Source organism: Micromys minutus (assembly GCF_963924665.1).
Source record: "Micromys minutus genome assembly, chromosome: 22".
NCBI classification, from domain to species: Eukaryota; Metazoa; Chordata; class Mammalia; order Rodentia; family Muridae; genus Micromys; species Micromys minutus.
In genome coordinates, this window is record NC_137957.1 from 6,833,315 (window position 1) to 6,854,353 (window position 21,039).

Here is a 21,039-nt window from a genome sequence, read left to right on the forward strand (position 1 = left end):
TGGCTGCTGGGAATAGAATCTGGTCTCGGAATAGTAGCCAGTGAGCTATTTCTGCTGAGCTATTTCTCCAACCTCAATTTTATTTTTTTATTAGAAAAAAATTGTTTATTTTTTCAATTGCATACATGCAAACAATGAATCGTCTAAAAACAATTTACTTCTATGTTTTGCCTGCATGTGTGTCTTTATGTTACAGGCCTGGTACCAAAGGAGACCAGAAGAGGGCATCAGATCTCCTGGAGTTGGAGTTAAAATAGTGTAGTCATTCTGTGGCTGTTGGGGATTGAACCAGGGTCCTCTGGAAGAGCAGTCAGTGCTCTTGAGAACTGAGCCACCTCTCCAGCCTCTAAACCGTATGTCTTGAATATAACCACCCCGACTCTTCTCTCCCATTTTTCCCAGGTACCCCCAGGTACTTCCTCTTCATGTTTTCCTTTGTGTTGCTTACTGTGGCCCACTGGGTCTAATTAGTGCTGTCTGTTACAATACTAACGGATCGTGTTATTGGTTGTTTCATGTCTGTTACAATACTAACGGATTGTGTTATTGGTTGTTTCATGTCTGTTACAATACTAACGGATCGTGTTATTGGTTGTTTCATATGCAGGTCTCCTGCAGCCAAACATGTCATCTCATCAGCAGGAAGATCTTACCATCTGGAACTTTCCTTTAATTACTCCTGTCTTATTGGGGAAGTAAGTATTGTCCGTGCAAAGGTACCCATGTTCACACTCTTAAAAACAGAAAATATATATATTAAAATTAGCTTACAAAGTAGTTGGTTTCCATAAGGGAACTTCATTCAGCCCTCACCTGCTCCTCTTCCGTTTTACCCTGCCCTTACCTCATTTAAACCTTTAATCCCTCTCACCTCTTAATACCCACCTTCCATGAATCCTGTCTTCTGGACATCCCAAGTAAAACACACAAATCTAAAAATCAAAGCCAGCATCTTGTATGAGAGACACTATGTGGCATTTGTCTTTCTGAGCCTGGGTTGCCTTATTTAGTGTGATACATTTCGTGATACATTTCCGTTCCAGTCCTTCAATGAGATTTAAAAAGTCATTCTGTGTGTGCTCAGGCACGTAAGTGTGTGGATGCTAGGTGACAGTTTTGTGGAGTTGGCTTTCTCTTTCTGCCTCTGTGTAGTTTTTAGGGATGGAAGGCAGAATGCTGGGTTTATGTGTCAATTGCCTTTACACACCAAACTAAGTTTTGATGCTGTGTAACAGTTTGGCCCTATAGAACACCAGAACTTACTACTTAAATGTATTTACATTGTATTTATTTATCTTTATGTATATGGGTGTTTTGTTTGCAAGTATGTCTGTGAATCACAAGTGTGCTTGGGCTCTCAGAGGCCTGGAGGGGGTGTTGAATCCCTAGGAATTACTATTACAGATGTGATTCTGGGAACTGAACCTGAGTTCTCTGCAAATACAGCAAGTGCTCTTAATGGCTTTATGGCTGAATACCTCTCTAGCCTTTCTTTCTCTCCTCTCTCTCTCTCTCTCTCTCTCTCTCTCTCTCTCTCTCTCTGTCTCTCTCTCTCTCTTATTTCTTTCTGTCTCACTCTCCCTCCCTTCTTCCTTTTTTTTTCTCCTCCTCTTCCTCCTCTTTCTCCCCTCCCCACATGGTTTCTCTGTGTAGCCCTGTCTTTTCTGAAACTTTCTCTGTAGGTCAAGCTGGCCTTGAACTCACAGATATGCCTGCCTCTGCTTCCTGAGCCATCACATCTCATTTCCTCTTTCTCTTTCCCCTTCCTTCCTTCCTTTCTTCATTCCTTCCTTCCTTCTTCCTTCCTCCCTCCCTCCTTCCCTCCCTCCCTTCCTTCCTTCTTTTCTTCTTTCCTTTCTAGAAAGTTTGCAGACACTTGGCCTTTAATTTGCAACAATTCTCCTACTTCTGCCTCCACAGAGCAGGATTACGGGTGAGCTTCCTTCAGATTCCACCTTACCCAGCTATCTTTGATCCATTTTAAGTTGTTTTTTGGTATTTGGTTTCTCATTTCTTTTTGCATATATCCATATGCATATCTAATTTTACCAGTACCATTTACTTTCAGACAGACAGACAGAGAGAAACCTGTCTTTTCTCCAATGTATGTTCTTGACACGTTTTACAAAAAGCAGTTGACTATAGACATATAGATTAATTTCTGGGTTCTCAAGTCCATCCTGCCATTTTTATACTCTCCGGCCACACACTGAAGAGTCGGTCTTTTAAATAGAGCTCCCAGAAATACTAAAACATGAATTAGAAGAATCATAGAGAGCTTTTAAAAGTATGCAGACAGCTCGTTTTCTGCCGATGTGCTAATATCCCAGCCAGTCTTTCTGTGCTATGACGCATCTTCTTGCCGCTATGAACGATGGCCGCCAGTCTGATGATCTCATCAGTACGGTGTCACTTGAAAACCATATTTGAAAATCCAATTAATTAATTAATTAATTTTAAATTAAAATTTGTTTGCAGATTATTTTTATTGTTTTTAAGAGTTTAATTTTTAAAAGATTTATTTCATATAAGTACAGAGTAGCTGTCTTCAGACACACCAGAAGAGGGCATCAGATCCCATTACAGATGGTTGTGAGCTACCATGTGGTTGCTGGGAATTGAACTCAGGTCCTCTGGAAGAGCAGCCAGTGCTCTTAACCACTGAGCCATCTTTCCAGCCCAAAGTTTAAATTTTGAACACTTATTTTGGATAGTATGTTATTTTGTTTTGAATTTTTGGAAATATATTAGTCTGTCTTTTTAAAACGTTTTTATTGGTTCTTTGTAAATTTCACATTATGCACCCTAATCCCACTCATCTCCCTGCCCCTTGTACTTGCCCTCCACCCTGGCAACCTCCCACTAAAGGAGAAAAAACACCGGGCTGTGGGAGCTGTAGTAAGTCCCAGTGTGTCCCACAGTACACCTCTTTGTCCACACATCTTCACTTGCAAATGTTCATTGCAATGAGTCATTGGTCTGTGTAGGAAGCCACTGCATTCGCCATTACAAGATGGCGCCCAGCCTGTAGGGAGGAAGGCCAGTTTTGAGATAAACAACCTAAGTGCGCATGCACGCCTGCCTGTTTTTGCTGAATCATGGTGACTCCGAGTATGCTAATTAGGGTGCACAGAATGCACCCATCAGGCGGCGACACAGTCCTCCTAAGCATATATAAGGAGGGCTGGTTTCTGGGCTCGGGGTCTTTCGCCACTGCAATCAAACCCACAATAAACGCCTGTAGAAGGATCTTGTGGCACGTCTTTCTTGCTGGCAAGATCGGCGATCGTTACATTTGGTGCCGAAACCCAGGAATGAAACATCTGAGGCACAAGCGAAGACCCCAGTACTACGCTGGAGGATTCAGAGCTACGTGGCGTGGGTATAGTCGGGTAAGTATCACCGAGGGTGTACCGGATTGCTCTGAGAGGTATGCCTCCATTTGGTGTAGATCCGCTGTGGGTTGGGTTAGCTTTCCCTGTCTTGGTCGTAATTGTGCTGCTTATCTGCTATTGTCTCAATTGTCATCGCCCTGGAAAAGAGTGTATTTGTTGGGAATAGAACAGTTGGTAACACGAGCATAGTTAGACTTGCTAGCCCCGTGTGTAAGTTCTTGTGTAGCTAAACAAGCGACATGGGAAATTCACCATCTAGAGCTATGATATCTGCTCTCGCAGCCTTACTAAAAGAAAGGGGATTGAAGATTTTGGAACCAAACTTGGGACGTTTTATAAAAGAAGTAGATAAGATGGCGCCTTGGTTTGTTACCACAGGTTCTCTCAATTTACCAAGTTGGTCTAAGTTGGGGCGTGATATAGATAGGGCTGCAGAAGAAGGGACGTTAGCCTCGGGGATAAGGCCAATATGAAAGTTAGTAGAAGCTTGCATACAAGACAAAAACTGTGAGGTACAAGTTAGACAGGGACAAAAGGTATTAGCGGATTACCAGGAGAGCATGTCAGAAACAGAGTGAGAAAAGAAATTGGGAGCTCACGAGAAAAACCCATTAAGGGGAAAAGAGAAAAGAAAAGTGTACACAGAACAAAAGAGACCAGGGGAAGAAAAGCGCGGAGCAAAGTTGCTTTACCCTCTGGCAGAGTTAGAGCTCCTCAAGCTGACGAGTTCTGAGGAGTCTGGGCTTTCTGACAGTGAAAAAGAGGATTCAGAAAAAGCTGCCGCTGAATATGAAGCAGAGCGCTCTAGTCCAGAAAGCCTTGTTAAGATGGCGCCTAGCCCGCCGCCACCGCCACCTTATCATAATAAAGGCGGAAGTGAGTGTAAGTTCTCCTTCTGCTCAAACAAGACACTTACAACAAATGTTTCCAGTGTTTGAGGATGCAAACCAGGTCAGATTTCACCAACCTTTAGAACTTAAGCAAGTGAAAGAATTAGCAGAATCTGTGAGAACGTATGGCGTTAATGCTAATTATACACAGTCTCAAATTGAGAGGTTAGCAAGTACGGCGATGACTCCTGCTGATTGGATGCAAGTGACAAAGGCCTGTTTATCAATGGGTCAGTACTTAGAGTGGAAATCTATTTGTCTTGACTATTGTCTAACCCAAGCTCGAGTTAACGAGGCAGCAGGACAAGCTGCTTGGACCTTTGACATGTTAACAGGGCAGGGGTCAGTGGTCCAACAATCAACTAGTTTTTCCTTTGCCAGTATATGAGAAGATTAATATGACAGCAGTAAAAGCATGGAAAAATCTGCCAAATAGAGGGGAGGTCAGAGGAAATCTTACAAAAATAATACAAGGAGCTACTGAACCTTTTCCAGACTTTGTCTCCCGCATGATGGAAGCAGCAGATAGAATATTTGGGGATCATGAAACTGCCATGCCTCTTATAGAACAGCTGATATATGAGCAATGTACTAGAGAATGTAGAAACGCCATAACCCCATGGAAGGCTAAAGGATGATAGGCCTGGATGAAGGCATGCAGAGAGATAGGTGGGCCGCTCTCCAGTGCAGGTCTGGCAGCAGCTGTTTTGGCTGCCCATAAGAAGAAAGAGATCACCTGTTACAAATGTGGTAAACGGGGACATGTACAAAAACAATGTAGACAGGAAATAACTCAGCTCAGACAGGAAAAGACTCCAGGGAGGTGTCCAAAGTGCAGAAAGGGAAGACATTGGGCTAATGAATGCAGATCTTTAAGAGATATGCAAGGACGACTGCTTACCCAAACTTATCGAGAGTCAAAAAATGGACAGAGGGGCCCATGTCCCCAGGGCCCGCAAATGTATGGGGCAGTTCAGTCTCCTGTATCTCTCCATCCTCCGAATCCCCGCGCAGAGCCACTACGGGTTCGGCAGGATTGGACCTCCGTGCCACCACCAGAACAGTATTAACACCCCAGATGGGATGCCAACCTGTCGCTGTAGATTTTAAAGGACCCTTACCAAAAGATACTGTAGGGCTATTACTAGGGAGATCATCTTCTACCTTAAAAGGTTTAGTCGTGCGTTCTGGAGTTATTGATCAAGATTTTACTGGACAGATAAAAGCTATGTGTTCCTCCCCATGATGAATTTTTGCCATTTCACCAGGAGATCGAATAGCTCAGTTATTAGTGTTGCCAAGTTGTCATAGAATGTATCCTAGCTCCGATAAAATTAGAGAAAATCATGGCTTCGGTTCCTCAGGTACAGATGGAGCTTTCATATCATTACAATTAGATCAACGCCCTACACTCACATTACAAATTGAAGGCAAACAATTTTCAGGTATATTAGACACTGGAGCAGACAAGAGTATACTTGCAAGTAAGTGGTGGCCTACCTGTTGGCCTGTAAATCAATCAGCTCATTCATTGCAAGGATTAGGTTATGAGTCCACCCCCTTGATTAGTGCTAAGACTTTGACCTGGAAAGATGCAGAAGGAAGGACTGGTCAATTCCAACCATATGTTCTCCCTCTTCCAGTTAATCTCTGGGGCAGAGATGTACTAATGGCCCTAGAATTTATTTTGACCAATGACTATTCAAAAAATAGCCAACAACTTCTGAGAAATATGGGTTATATACCTGGGAAGGGTTTAGGAAAGACATTGCAAGGAAGGTTGGACCCTATCCCAGCCATGGGAAAAACAGATCGTGCAGGACTGGGTTTTTCATAGGGGCCACTGAGGAGCCGCTACCCATTCCATGGCATACGGACAAGTCCGTCTGGGTACCTCAGTGGCCACTACCCAAAGAAAGTGGCACAGCTTTTGGTTACAGAACAACTAACATTAGGTCATTTAGAACCATCCCAATCGCCCTGGAATACCCCTATTTTTGTTATTAAGAAAAAATCTGGAAAATGGAGACTGTTACATGATCTTAGGGCTCTCAATGCACAGATGAATATTATGGGACCTGTACAAAGAGGTCTCCCTTTGCTTTCCGCATTACCAAAGAATTGGTCGGTTATTATTATAGATATTAAAGACTGCTTTTTCTCAATTCCTTTAAATGAAAAAGATAGGTGCAGGTTTGCTTTTACCCTACCATCTATTAATCATGAGCAACCGGATATGAGATATCAGTGGAAAGTTCTTCCCCAAGGTATGGCCAATAGTCCCACTATGTGTCAAGTTTATGTGGGTCACACCATAAGTCCAATAAGAAAAGAATGTCCTGATATAAAAATACTTCATTATATGGACGATATTCTTTTGGCTGGTTCCCAAGAAAAACATGTTATTAATGCTTATACAAAAATTGTTAGTACCTTAGAAGAGCATGACTTACATATTGCATCAGATAAAGTACAATATTTGACCATGGGACACTTTTTGGGAGCTATCATTAAGCCTTCAAGCATTAGACCTCAAAAGTTACAAATTCAAAGAGATCATTTAAAAACTCTAAATGACTTTAAAAAATTATTAGGTGATATAAATTGGCTCAGACCTTTTTTAAAGATTTCTACATCTGATTTAAAACCATTATTTGCCATCCTTGAAGGAGAAACTCATATTTCTTCTCCACGTCGCTTAACCCCTAGTGCCTTGAAGGCTCTTCAACAAGTAGAGACTGCCATCACTAAAACTCAATTGAGCAGGATAGATCCTAAAAAACCATTCTCCTTATGTCTATTGCAAACTGCCCTAATCCCAACAGCTGTTCTGTGGCAAGATGGACCACTTTTATGGGTCCATTCACACTCATCTGGTTCCAAGACAATAGAACATTATCCTACAATGATTGCTGAGTTAGCTCAAGCAGGACTTAAACAAGCTTTAACACATTTTGGTATGTTACCTGAAAAAATTATTATCCTATATACAACAGACCAAATTCAGGTATTGAGTGCCACCCTCAATGAGTGGGCTATATTGCTTTGCACTTTTCCCGGTAAATTTGACAACCATTAACCAAAACATCCTTTGTTACAGTTTGCCATTAGGTATCCTATTATATTTCCAAAATTAACCTCCTCAAAACCCCTTGTTAATGCATTAGATATTTATACTGATCTATAGGAAGAGGATGCTATGTTGTGAAAGATCAGGTGCATTCCTTTCAATTTTCACCTGATGCACCTCAATTGGTTGAGTGTATGGTGGTATTGAGAGTTTTCCAGCATTTCCCCCTACAGTCAATTAACATAATTTCGGATTCTCATTATGTGGTAAATGCGGTTTCTCAGCTAGAAACTGCGGGAATGATTAAACAATCTAGCAAAGTGACTGATATATTTGGTAATATAAAAAATTGTATCCTTTCCTGATCACACCCATTTTTTATTCGACACATTCGAGCTCATAGTCTGTTACCAGGTCCTATAGTACAAGGAAATGCATTGGCTGATTACGCCACAAAAATGTTCCCCATCTTAACTAAATCACCTTTAGAAGCCGCTGCAGACTTCCATGCTCTCTATCATGTACCTGCCACTACACTGAGGCTTAAATTTTCTATCTCTTGTGCAGAAGCACGAGATATAGTCCTAAGATGCAGTAAATGTGCAGACTTTATTTCTAAACCTAATGTGGGGTCAACCCTCGCAGTATAAGACCTTTAGACATATGGCAAATGGATGTGACTCATATCCAATCTTTTGGAAAACAACAATATGTCCATGTGTCTGCAGATACCAGTTCTGGTGTCATGCATGCTACACCCCTTTAGGGTGAAAAGGCTTCCCATGTCATTCAACATTGTTTGGAGGCCTGGAGCACGTGGGGAAAACCACTGTTGCTAAAAACAGATAATGGTCCTGCTTATACCTCAAGCAAATTTCAACAATTTTGTCTACATATGCAAGTTAAACATCTTACGGGATTACCCTATAATCCTCAAGGACAAGGCATAGTTGAACGGGCGCATTGCACCCTTAAACAATATTTACTAAAACAAAAAGGGGGAATAGAAGGAGTTGCATCTACCCCTAAGACGGTTATCCCTTGCTCTATTTACACTTAATTTTTAAAATTTGGATGATAATGGCTAATCAGCGGCAGAAAGAAATGGTCAATGGCCTAAACCACCCATTGATAAGGCATGATGGAAAAATGTATTGACTAATAGATGGCAAGGCCCGGATCCCGTGTTAATCAGATCCAGGGGAGCTGTTTGTGTTTTCCCACAGGATGAAGAAAATCCCATTTGGGTGCCAACGAGATTGGTGAGGATCATCAAAGACCAGGATGAAGGACGAGTGACAACCCCAGAAAAGGATCCATCCATGGATTCTGGGAATACTGATGGGAATGTGGTTTGTACAGACTGAAAGTATCCCATTATGGGCCATCGTTAGAACCTGGCCTGTCCCTATACCTGTGCATGCCAATTCCACGGTGTTGCCAGTGTTTTTCTCAACAAACTGTGAACAAGATGTTCCATGTATAACACCTCTTGGGGAAAACCCTCAGCCTTATAATGCTACCAATTTTACCATATCTGGTACCTTATGTTTTGCTCTTTCTTCTGACTCGAACCCTTGCATTTGGATCCGTAAAGGTGTTATTGCACATTGGAAAAATCCTCTTGAGGGTGCATCAGCTAATACCATACAATCTGCTCTAAGCGCCCTTCAAGAGGTTGCTAAGGGATCCCAAACAGGGTCGAGAAGCAGTGATAGTCATGTTGAAACATATAATTTAACCACACTTCTTATGATTCATGAAGGTACAAGACCATTTAAGCCAAAAGATCCTACTATTGTTGCTAACAAATCTTCAACTAATCGGAAGATTTTACCCTTTTGTTATCCCTATGAGAGCTTTCCACCGGTATATACCCCCTGCCAATCTCCTAAAAGTCGCCCCCAAGATATTATTCCAGGATTTGAATTTTCACCACCTCTTGGTAATGTCAATTGGGATAAAAAGAATAATCAAACTGGCATAGATAATACTTGGCCTTGGTTCCAGTGGATTCTGTCTAATAAGAAAGGAGCTGCTACAGTTTTGACTCCTTTTGACAGATTTCTTGGAGCGACTTATAAATTGTATAATATATCGGGATATTATAATTTTTCGGATGGACATGTCACAGTGATGTCATTTAATCAAAAAACTAATGAGGTAAATATTTCTGCCTCACCTGTGTGTTTAAAACCCCCATTTTTCTTTTTGTTGACCAATAAGGTAACTAATAGTATGATCCTATGCAATAATACACAAGTTTCTTGTCTACTTGCTGAATGCTGGAATAAAACCTATAAGTACGCTGTGGTTGTTAAGATTCCCACTTTGGTACCTATTCCAGTAGAAGCTAATCCTGAAGAATTTCCCATTGCCCAGCTTTTCAGATATAAAAGAGATTTTGGAATTACAGCTGCTATTATAACTGCTGTAGTGATATCTGCTGGTGCAGCGGTTACTGCTGGGATTGCCATGGCCAATCAAGTTAATACTGCTACAACTATAAATGAAATATCAGAACAGACTTCAGAAGCATTGGTAACCCTACAAAGGACCGATGCGCAATTGGCATCTGGTCTCCTCTTTGTTAATCAAAGAGTGGACCTATTACAACATCAGATAGATGCTTTAACTGATATGGTTCAATTAAGTTGTGTTTCCCACCAACCAAACTTATGTATAACCCCTATAAAGTATATTAATGACTCTCGATTTTCTAATGAAAATATTTCAGATTATTTGAAAGGAGAATGGTCTGCAGAATTGGAAGATCTACAACAAAGACTTCAAATACAGATCCTGACCTTAAATGGCACTCGAGTGGAACCAACTACCCTTGGAGATTTTACTTCTTGGCTTTCTTCTGCATTTTTTTACTTTAAAGAGTGGGTGGGAGTTGTTATTTTTGGTGCACTAATATGCTGTGGAGGTGTGTTGCTTCTATGGTTGTTGTGCAGACTTAGAGCCCAACAAAGACGAGATAAGGTCATCATTACTCAGGCTCTTATGGCCATTGAAGGTGGTGCTTCTCAAGATATTTGGCTATCCCTACTTAGGGAATCTTAATTCTCAAAATGGTCAGCTTCCACAATCTCCTAAAGTAAAGAAGGCTCTACTCTTCATCCCTGGGATCTTGGGAGGAATGAAAAAATGACCCAAAGTAGCCATTCTTAATGACGGGCAACTTCCTCTAGCCCCTGACCAACCTAAGACACGGAGCCTTGAGGACAACAAGGTAATCCTGCGACGGGTAAGGCTTGGGTTTGAGAGGTCGATCCTAAGACAGAGATGGTTACATCCTAAATAACAGGCCGGTCAAGTGTTCCTCTGCCCAGTTAGGCCTCATAAAAAAGAAAAAAGGAGATGTAGGAAGCCACTGCATTCGCCATTACAAGATGGCGCTCAGCCCGTAGGGAGGAAGGCCAGTTTTGAGATAAACAACCTAAGTGCGCATGCACGCCTGCCTGTTTTTGCTGAATCATGGTGACTCCGAGTATGCGAATTAGGGCGCACAGAGTGCACCAATCAGGCGGTGACACAGTTCTCCTAAGCATATATAAGGAGGGCTGGTTTCTGGGCTCGGGGTCTTTCGCCACTGCAATCAAACCCGCAATAAACGCCTGTAGAAGGATCCTGTTGTGGCGCATCTTTCTTGCTGGCGAGATCGGCGATCGTTACAGGTCTGGTTCAAGGCCTTCGGCTTCTGCTACTCTATTACTACTGGCTCCTCACTGGGACAGACTGTTAGTCATCTCAGGCTTGCTCCTCACCCTGGCCTCACAGCCCCAGGCTGAGGTAGTCTTGTCTCAGGGTGCTCCCTGCCCTAGAAGCCTGAAACATGGTGAGGGTCATCCTGGATGTGGTCTGCCCGCTAGTGCCTTTAAAGCTCTGGACTGGTGGTCTTTTTGGGCTCACTCCTTGCCTGGGCTGTGTGGCCAGTCTTCCTGTATCAGCTGCCTGTGTGCTAAGATTGTAGGCCTGGGCTTCAGTGTTCCTTGAGATTTTAAAATTAAAGTTATTTACAAAGAAACATAAAAAGCCACATCTTTAATCCCAGCACTCAGGCCGAGGTTTAGGGGTAAGACACCTGCACACTCAGCATGGAGAGAGGGAGCCAGAACAAGTGGAATTGCCTGTTGTATTTAAGTCTGCCACCCAAGGCTTCTGCAAGAGTGTTTATTCAAGAGACAGCCAATATAAAGAGGTCTTAAGACTCAAATCCTCCCAAGGTTATTTCTGGGATAAAAAAGCAGGACGTGTGTGGAGAGATGGCCCAGCGCTTAAGAGCACTGGCTGCTCTTCCAGAGGTCCTGAGTTCAATTCCCAGCACCCACATGGTGGATCCGATGCCCTTCCTCTCCTGGTTTGTCTAAAGACAGCGACAGTGTATTCACATACAACAAACAAACAAACAAATCTTTAGAAAGGAAAGAAAGAAAAGAGAGGACAGTCATAGACCACATTGTATGCCACACAGAAGCTATTTAATCTTAAAAGAATCCTCAGGTAGAGGCTTTTCCGACCACTGCCACTCGGTGGCAGCATTGTCACCTTTTTGTTTCCGTTAAACCCTTCAAGCCTTATGCTGTTGGACTGTACTGCCCTCTAACCACTGGCAGTTATTTCCCTTCAAGCCTTACGCTGTCGGACAGCATCACTCTTCTTTTGAGCTAATATCTAGCGAGTTCCAAGCTATTTCTCCAAACTCAGCAGACTGAGATACCAATTATTTGGGGTTTCTTTTTAGTTTAGTTTCCAGCACTATTTTACATGGTTTTAACACTAAAAGAGTAATTTATTTTGGGGGGGTGTGGCTTTTTAAATCTTTATTTCTTACATGGTTTAAAAATATTAACATTTTGGAGGTGATGGGAATTACATTGCCTAGGTCAGCCTCAGACTTTCATCGCACTGCCCCAGTTCCTAAACACAACATTTCAAGAGTGGCCACCATGTCAAGTTAGACTTTCTTTCATTTACTCTATTAGTCTGCAGATAATTAATGAATAAATGTGTAATACTTAGATTTGTATGTCACCTAGACTCAATCAAGACATACCCAGAACACTGGTAAAACATTGTTTCTGGGTGTGAGGTTATTTAAAGGGGGTGTTGGTGAATGGACTGCTAATCTGGGTGGGAGGACCCGCCTTCCCTGTGGGCAGGAGCGGTCCAATCAGCTAGGGGACCAGAAAGAACAAGTAGGACAGAAGAAAGGTGATTTCCTCTTTCCTAAACCTGGAACACTTTAATTCCATCCCCAAGGGCAGAGAGACGATTCCCAGCAATCCAGGACTCAACCTGTGTCTCGCTGAATCCTTTGGCCTTACCCTGAGGGTTATGTGAGCAATTTCCCTGGATCTGGAGACCTGGACTTGAACTGAGACCTACCTCAGTTACAGACAGCCTGTCTCGAGACTTCTCAGCCTCTACAATTCTGTGAGCCGATGCCCCCAGTAACCTTTTCATATATCTGTATCTGTTTACCCTGTAGGCTCTGTCTATAATACTAACACAATCTAGGTTGGGTACAAAGATAGGCTTTAGGAGAAAAAATTAATGATATGGTTTATGCTCCTGAGGCAGTGAAGGTCTAGAAGGGACACCAGACACAGACAAGGGCAATAAAATGTTCTAGGGGTAGTTAGACATTTTAAAACTGTTGTTAAATGTGTGTGTGTGTGTGTGTTAACCACATATGTCTGGGTATTTACAGAGGCCTGAAGAGGTCATCAAATCCTCCTCACACGCAGGTGTGAGCCGCTGTATGTGTGCTGGGAGCTGAACTTGGGGCCTCTGGAGGAGAACAGCAAGTGCTCCTAACCCCCTAGCCACATCCCCAACCCTCTATGGCTGCAGCTCCTTAAGATAATAATAAGACTGGCACAGAAATACAGATGCAGATGTACGAAGGGCATGGTGTGTTCGGGAATCTGCTGGTAGCTCTCCATATAAATAGTTCAGCCGAGAGGTCGGTCTAGGAGGCAGCGTGGGGCAAGCGCTGTGTGCCAAGCTCAGGAACATGATGGTAAATGGAATGCATCCTTCACTTTTATTCAGCTCCATCAAAGTGAAAGGAAAGTGACTGATGAGAAGTTTGGGGGCGGAAAATACTATGGCGGAAAAAAATAATTTGTATCTCAGTCTGCATGTGGGTGTCAGATGGACCCGGGTGGCAGGTGTTCAGCTGGCGGTTGGAAATCAGAGGCTAGATGCAAGGGGAGAGATCTGGGCTGAAATCAGAGATTCGGGGTCACTTGAATTGAGGTCAGGATGACGACCAAGATCACCAGGTAGGAATGTGGATATGAGAAGAGAAAGAAATACTTGAACAAGTTCTTAGAAGACTTGAAGTCCTGTGTGCTGGTTGGTTTCCTCCTCTGGACAGAAGGGAGGAGATAGGACACGTTTGATTGACACAGGATGGAGAATTCCTAGATGCTTCTCGATCATAGTTCAGCTTAAATTTGATAGTGTTATATAAAAAAAGCTACAGCACAGTAGCACAGCCTGTTTGTAAAGACCGAATTTGTTTAACAAGGATGCTTTCAGTTGAGCCCCACATGGTTCTTTCCTAAGTCCAAAGCAAGCGACAGTCATGAAGGCAAACAAAGCATCCACTGTAGAACATCGCAAGTGTCCACTAAACGATGTCGTTTAAAGTTTACTTATAAATTAACCTACTAGACCTTTGTTGTCTTCTTGTGCACATTTTCTTGTTGTTCATAATGCTACCTACGCTTTGAATACAGCCCTCTCCCAGCAGACTGTGTAAAATAAAAGGTTATTAGACTCACCCCAAAACATAGTATCAAAATCTTTTGTGGAAATTTGGGATTTTCTGAAAACAGCGAGGATCAATGTTCTTTTCTCACTGTGTCACTATGTTTGCCTCCAGCTTACGATTCTCAACCTCCCGGGTGTCTAGGACAGTACACCACTTCACTGCTGGGTTTAATCATTCTCCAGTGACACAACCAGAACTGTGCATTAGGAAATTTCTAGAGCCACAGACCAGCAGGTAGGAGGGGAGAAAACAGCAGGCAGTTTTAGATGCTGGGATCAGATGACAGAGACCCACGACCTGAATCTCTGAAGAGGAAAAGGTGGGATGGATCTGGTAACTTAAGGAGACAGAATTAATAATGTCTACGTGTGGGGAAGGAGGAAAGAGATGAAAATAATGATCGAGTTGTGGACTTTGGCAACTGGATAGAAGGGGACTTTCTTGAACCTTTGTAGGTGCTGATAAGAGTGTTAAATACTTATCAACTAGAAGTAGGTTGGGAATGCATGTGCAAGAGGAAGGACAGACAGCCACAAAGCATGATGGCTTCAGTTCCTAACAGGTTGAATTCAAGGAGTCACTGCGTTCAGCCTTCTTTCCTGGTCGCATACCGTGTGTGACAATGTTAAGTATCTGCGTGTATTGCCCTTTGGGACATATTGCATGCGTGCCATCTGTTCTCTAATTTAATTCTATGAATTCTAGGGCTCGGTGTACAGCTCAGTGGTAGTGCTTAGTGCGTGTGAGATTTCCTTAAGCAACCTCCCCAGAAAGACTTAAATGCTATGAGTTCACGTAGCACGTCTATGAACTTCTGCTACTCTTTGTAGCTCGTTCAGGGCTTGCATGTAAAGCAAAGGCTAAGCATGTGGGTGTCAGATGGACCCGGGTGGCAGGTGTTCAGCAGGCGGTTGCAAATCAGAGGCTAGATGCAAGGGGAGAGATCTGGGCTGAAATCAGAGATTCGGGGCCACTTGAATTGAGGTCAGGATGACGACCAAGATCACCAGGTAGGAATGTGGATATGAGAAGAGAAAGAAATACAGGGTAGTTCTGTTAAAGATATTCACGTAAAGATAGCAGAGGAAGACAAGCCAGCAAGGGCCAGAGAAATCGATGAACAGGAGAGCTAGGAATGACTTCGCAGGAGCCAAGAGAGGAGAGAACGTGCCCATCCGTTAGGGCAAGTAGGAAGTCATTCATGATCTTTGCTGGATCTGGTTTATGGAAGGCTGGGACAGACAGCTCGTAAAGTGAGCTGTAAAATAAGCAGTCGGGTCTGCTGTTACCTGGTTTCCTGGTTTTTCTAACCGTTCTGTGCTAGATTACCTGTGTGTGTATGTAAGTGTGTCTGTGTGTATTTGTGTGTCTCTGTGTCTATATGTGTGTCTGTGTCTGTTTGTATGTGTGTCAGTATGAGCGCCTGTGTGTGTGAAGTGTATCTGTGTGTGTCTATATGTGTGCCTGCATGTGTATGTGTCTGTGTGTCTGTATGTATTTGTATGTGTGTGTACTGTGTGTCTCTGTGTGTCTATATGTGTGTGTCTGTGTGTCTAGATGTTTGTGTCTGTATGTGTGCCTGTGTGTGTGTGAAGTGTATCTGTGTGTGTATGTAGGTGTCTGTGTGTGTCTGTCTGTATGTGTGCCTGTATGTGTCTGTGTGTCTGTATGTATTTGTATGTGTGTGTACTGTGTGTCTCTGTGTGTCTAGATGTTTGTGTCTGTATATGTGCCTGTGTGTGTGTGAAGTGTATCTGTGTGTGTATGTATGTGTCTGTCTATATGTGTGCCTGTATGTGTCTGTATGTGTGCCTGTGTATATATGTGTGCCTGTGTATATATGTGTGCCTATGTTTATATGTGTGTATGTGTGCCTGTGTGTGTCTGTTGGCCATGTACACATCATGACACGTGTGAAAGGATCCAGAAGACTTGCCCTCCATAAATAAGAAATGGATTAGTGAAAGGAGCTCATTCTACTTGAAGAGCTTGGCTATTGCTTTTTTCTGTGCCAAATCTTACAGTGGGGACTGTGGCTTCTTACTGACTTGAGTGCGATGGGTCTCGGAGTGTCCAGGGGCAGGTGAAGTATGAGAGGCAAGGCAAGTGTTCTTGCTGCAGTGTAGCCGAAGTGATGTTCACAATGATCTGTGCAGACCCCCCCCTAACTGATGTTAGCGTTAGTGGTGTTCCATGGTGTTCCCATGGAAATCGGTAGAAAGCTCTCTGTGTATGCAGAGAATTTCTAGAACAAGTTAATGAAAGGCTACCCCAAGTCAAAACAGCAGAGAACTAAGGCTCTAACTCATTTCCAGATTTGAGCTAGTTTGAAGACCTAAAACTCTTCAAATGAAGGGGAGACTAGGTCTGCTTGAGGAAGGACTTTGTTACAGTTCTGAAATTTTTTTTTCTTGGGATGGAGAGATGGCTCAGTGCCAGAGGTCTTGAGTTCAATTCCCAACAACCACATGGTGGCTCACAACCATTTGTAAAGGGATCTGACACACTCTTCTGGTGTGTCTGAAGACAGCTATAGTGTAGTCATATACATACAATAAATAATGAGCCACTAAGCTACCCTGCAACCTGAGCTGCCCAACGTGAGCTGGGTGTTGTCTGACACACCCAACTGCAAAGTTGGATGTGAACAGCAACAACCCACCACCAAATAGGTGCGGCATGTGTGTGATTGGGTCTAGGGCACAGGTCAGTTACACGAAGAAGTTACCTAGATGCATATGGGTCTTGCAAATATTATAATGTCACCCAAACATACACCTTTGGCTTGGTGGGGTGTGGCCTGTGATTGATTGACTGAAGACTGAGAGGCTATTAGGACCTAGTTTGTGGGTAGCCATGCACTCTATGCACCCAGAAGACAGTTGTAGTATTACAGTATTACAGCTCCTTTCTGAGACAACCCTCAAGGACACTGGGGAAGGCAGAGCTTCTCAGTGAGCAGAACTTGAGGCAGTACATATGGTTGTGAATTTTGCTTTGAAGGAAAAATGGCCAAATGTGCAAACACCGATTCATGCACTGTAGCCAATGCTACAGCGAAATGGTCAGGCATGTGGGAAGAGCAGTTGATGAGAAAGGTATTTGGGGAAGAAGTATCTGGATAGATCTGGAGGGCAGAGAGTTCTTGAAGGCATCTCTTGGTGTTACCACATTCTGTAATTAAAGCCTGTGGGAAACTACACATCACCATCCAGGAAAGATAATAAACATTTCAGAAAAGAAGATTTGCGTTCCCCCTTCAGGTAAAGAACTGACTTGCTGAGGTTCCTGCTGAGAGTAGAAGAAACTCAGGATGTTCAGTTAAGACCACGTGGTCCACCGCAGAAATGAGACGTGTCACTACTGTGAACACTTCTGTTAAGAATAATCCCTTTCCAGAAACTCGAAGCTAGTCACAGTGCAGAGAAAAAGGTGTCTGTGGGGTTCTCGGTGTACATAAGACACCTGTGTCTGACCCCCTTGCCTGAGAGTCAGGGCATATCTTGGAAGAGGAGGCTGAAAGCTGTGGGAGCAAGAGCTGGCAAAACCCCCGGCTTAACAACGCCATGGGGACGTGACAGGACAACTGCGCCTGTGAGCCTATCACTTCTGTGGTCGCCTGCACAGGTACACACAGACCTATGGCTGCCAACATCTCAGCCCCCACCCCTAGTTGAGGAATTACTGATATTTGATGGCTGTTGAGGGAGAAAGAGTATGTCGACTGTCCTCCAGTGAGTGACCCTCATTGTACATCATATATATAAGGGATTCAGGGGGTTACTTAGGGGTTACTTAAAAAGGGAGAGAGAGAGAGAGAGAGAGAGAGAGAGAGAGAGAGAGAGAGAGAGAGAGAGCACTAAGAGTCTTGGCTACTCTCTAAAGGACCTTGGTTCAATTCCCCCCACCCATATGGCAGCTCTAGGGGAGGACTTAGGAGGAGGTAATATATCGACCATGCTATGTGACCAGAATATATATGAAATTCTCAAAGAACTAATGACAATATCATTTTGAAAAGAACAGTAGCCAAGTACGGTGGTGCACACGTTTAATCCCAGCACTTTGGAGGCAGAAAGGCAGGTCTACATGAGTTCAAAGCCAGTCTGGTCTATGTAACGAGTTCTAGGACTGCCAGAGACACATAGTGAGACCTTGTTTCAAAAAACTAAATTACAAACAAAAACACAAAACCCCCCAAACCCCAAACAGTGCGTTTCTAGCTCTATGTAAGACAGACAAAAACACAAAACCCCCAAAACCCCAAACAGTGCATTTCTAGCTCTATATAAGACAGGTGGAATTATGACACTGTTGTCTTCATTTGGAAATTAGCACAAAATAGGGCACGACCAAAGGGGGGAATTTGGTAGTTAATCTTTCAGGGTGACAACTTGATCAGATCTGGAAACTAAGTGCCTCTGGGCTGGTCTGTAAGGGAGCAGCAGAAGAAGGAAGCCCCTACCCCGGAGGAAGCAGCACCTTCTGGTGGAGGTCTAGACCCAAATCTGAGGGAGAGACTGTTGGCTACCTGTTCTCATTAGCTTGGAACTCCTCTCTGGGCTAGCACAGACTGAGGATCTGAGGCCTCCAGGACAGACTGAACTTGCTGAGGTGTTTGGCACTGAGTCTGTCTAGTGTGCTGTCTGTGAGCATTGTGTAAGCCAATCTAAACACCTCCTTTGTAATATATTATTAATCTACCAATTCTTTTCCTCTGGAGAACCCTGGTATGTGCATATATAATGTAGTTTGATCATATTCATCTCTATTCACCTTTTTACCCCCCTCCCATGGAACCCCTTTCTCTAACTCTCTCCTACTGTCTTGTCTTTTCTGACTGTACCCTGGGCACCATCTGTGTTCACACTAAGACTGAAAATTCAACAGAGAGAAGACTGTGAGTTTGTTAGTTTGTTCTTTTTGGCTGTTTGGGGGTAGTGTCTTGATGTGTAGCCCTAGTTATCTTTGAACTTGTTGTAATCCTCCTGCCTTAGCCGGTCTAGTGCAAGGATTATAGGCAATATGCTACCACACCTGGCTCAGATGGACTGTTCTGCTGCTGGTTGTGGGTCAGTGCCTCACACTTTCCAAATGTCTGACTCAAAGTAAATGTTTGCTGAAGGAAAATGATGTTTGACCTGACTCTCATTTGATATGTGATATATGATGTGTGACCTGAGATATATAACATGTGACATGTAACAAATAGTATGTGATCTGTGATATATGACATGTGATGTGTGATATGTGACATGTGATATGTGGTATGTGATCAGTGATATATTACATGTGACATATGATATGTGATCTGTGATATATGACAAATGACATGTGATATATATGTGATATATGATGTGTGATCTATAATATGTGATATATGATATAATACAATATATGGCATATAATATACAATATAAAACATGATATAATATATGAGATATAATAATATATATTATTTTCTAATTGGGTAAGTGTTGGGTAGAAATGAAAGATGTACTGAACCAAATGCAAAGGTAATGCAAAACTGTGCATCTGGATATAGTGTGGCCAGTCTTTTGTACCTGCTAAGAGGGAGGCTGAGGATCATTTGAGTTCAGGTGTTCAAGGCCAGACTGGGCAGCATAGTAATGTTGAAAAACCAGAAAAACTTGCCCTCTGGGGCATACTGGAAACTGCCTGCTAGGATTAGAGTAAGCTGTAAGGAAGAGTGGTAGAGTCCGATGTGGTGAGGCATGTCTTTAAGACTAGTACTCAGGAGGCAGAGGTGGGCAAACTGTGAGTTTGAAGCCAGCCTAATCTAATAGTGAGCTCCAGACCAGCCACGGCTGTATAGCAAGACCCTGTCTTAAAAAAAATTAAGAAGAAAGAGAGCACAAACTAGGAGAAAGGGGGTTAGGTGTTGGCACCAGGAATACCTTCATGATGAACAAGGAATCTGAAGTGTGTAGATTCTCATCTTGCAGGCGTGGTGGGGGAGGCCTGTTACCTTTACCTTTGACCTTTACTCATAGTGACTACATAGTAGCCAATGCTTAAAGACCAACAAAAGAAAGTGAGCAGCTCTCCAGAGCTCTGTACAGAGACAGGCAACTTTTTCCTGTCTCCTTTTCGTTTTAAATTGTTTGTAGTTAGCCTGAGGAGCCATGGACCACTGCTTAGCATTTGCATTTGATGTACACATATCATTACTTCATTATTGTCCCCCCTTTTCTTACCACTTCTCTCTGAAAAGCTTTTGCTTTCATGTCATGTAGGTTCCATTACCCTTCTGAGACAGGGTCTCATGTGACCGATCTCAGACTTCCTATGTAGTAGTTGAGATGTGTGCTAAGTAGGCACTGGACCGATTGAGATACATCATGGCCAATTAGATGAATTTCAACAGCTCTTCAGGCTGGTCTATATTTACAAATGCTTTGCTTGTATTAAGTCACTCAAATTATTGAGTCTTTTAATTGATTTCCCATTAAACAAATACCTGTCTGATGTAGCCTCAACTGCCACTGTACGATCCTTAAAGCAAGTATGCTGTAGCTGTTTCCAGACAGACCAGCAGAGGGCATCTGATCCCATTACAGATGGTTGTGAGCTACCATGTGGTTTCTGGGAATTGAACTCAGGACCTTTGGAAGAGCAGTCAGTGCTCTTAGCCACTGAGCCATCTCTCCAGCCCTAATTTTTATTTTATGTGTATAGATACATTGCTTGCATGTTTGTCTGTGCACCGTGTAATGCAGTGCCCTCAGCGACCAGAAGAGAGAGTCAGATCCTCTGAGGTTGGGTTACAAATGGTTGTGAGCTGACATGTGGGTGCTGGGAATTGAATCTGGGTTCACTGGAAGAACAATTGCTCTTAACTGCAGTGTCACCTCTCCAGACTCTCCCCCCCCC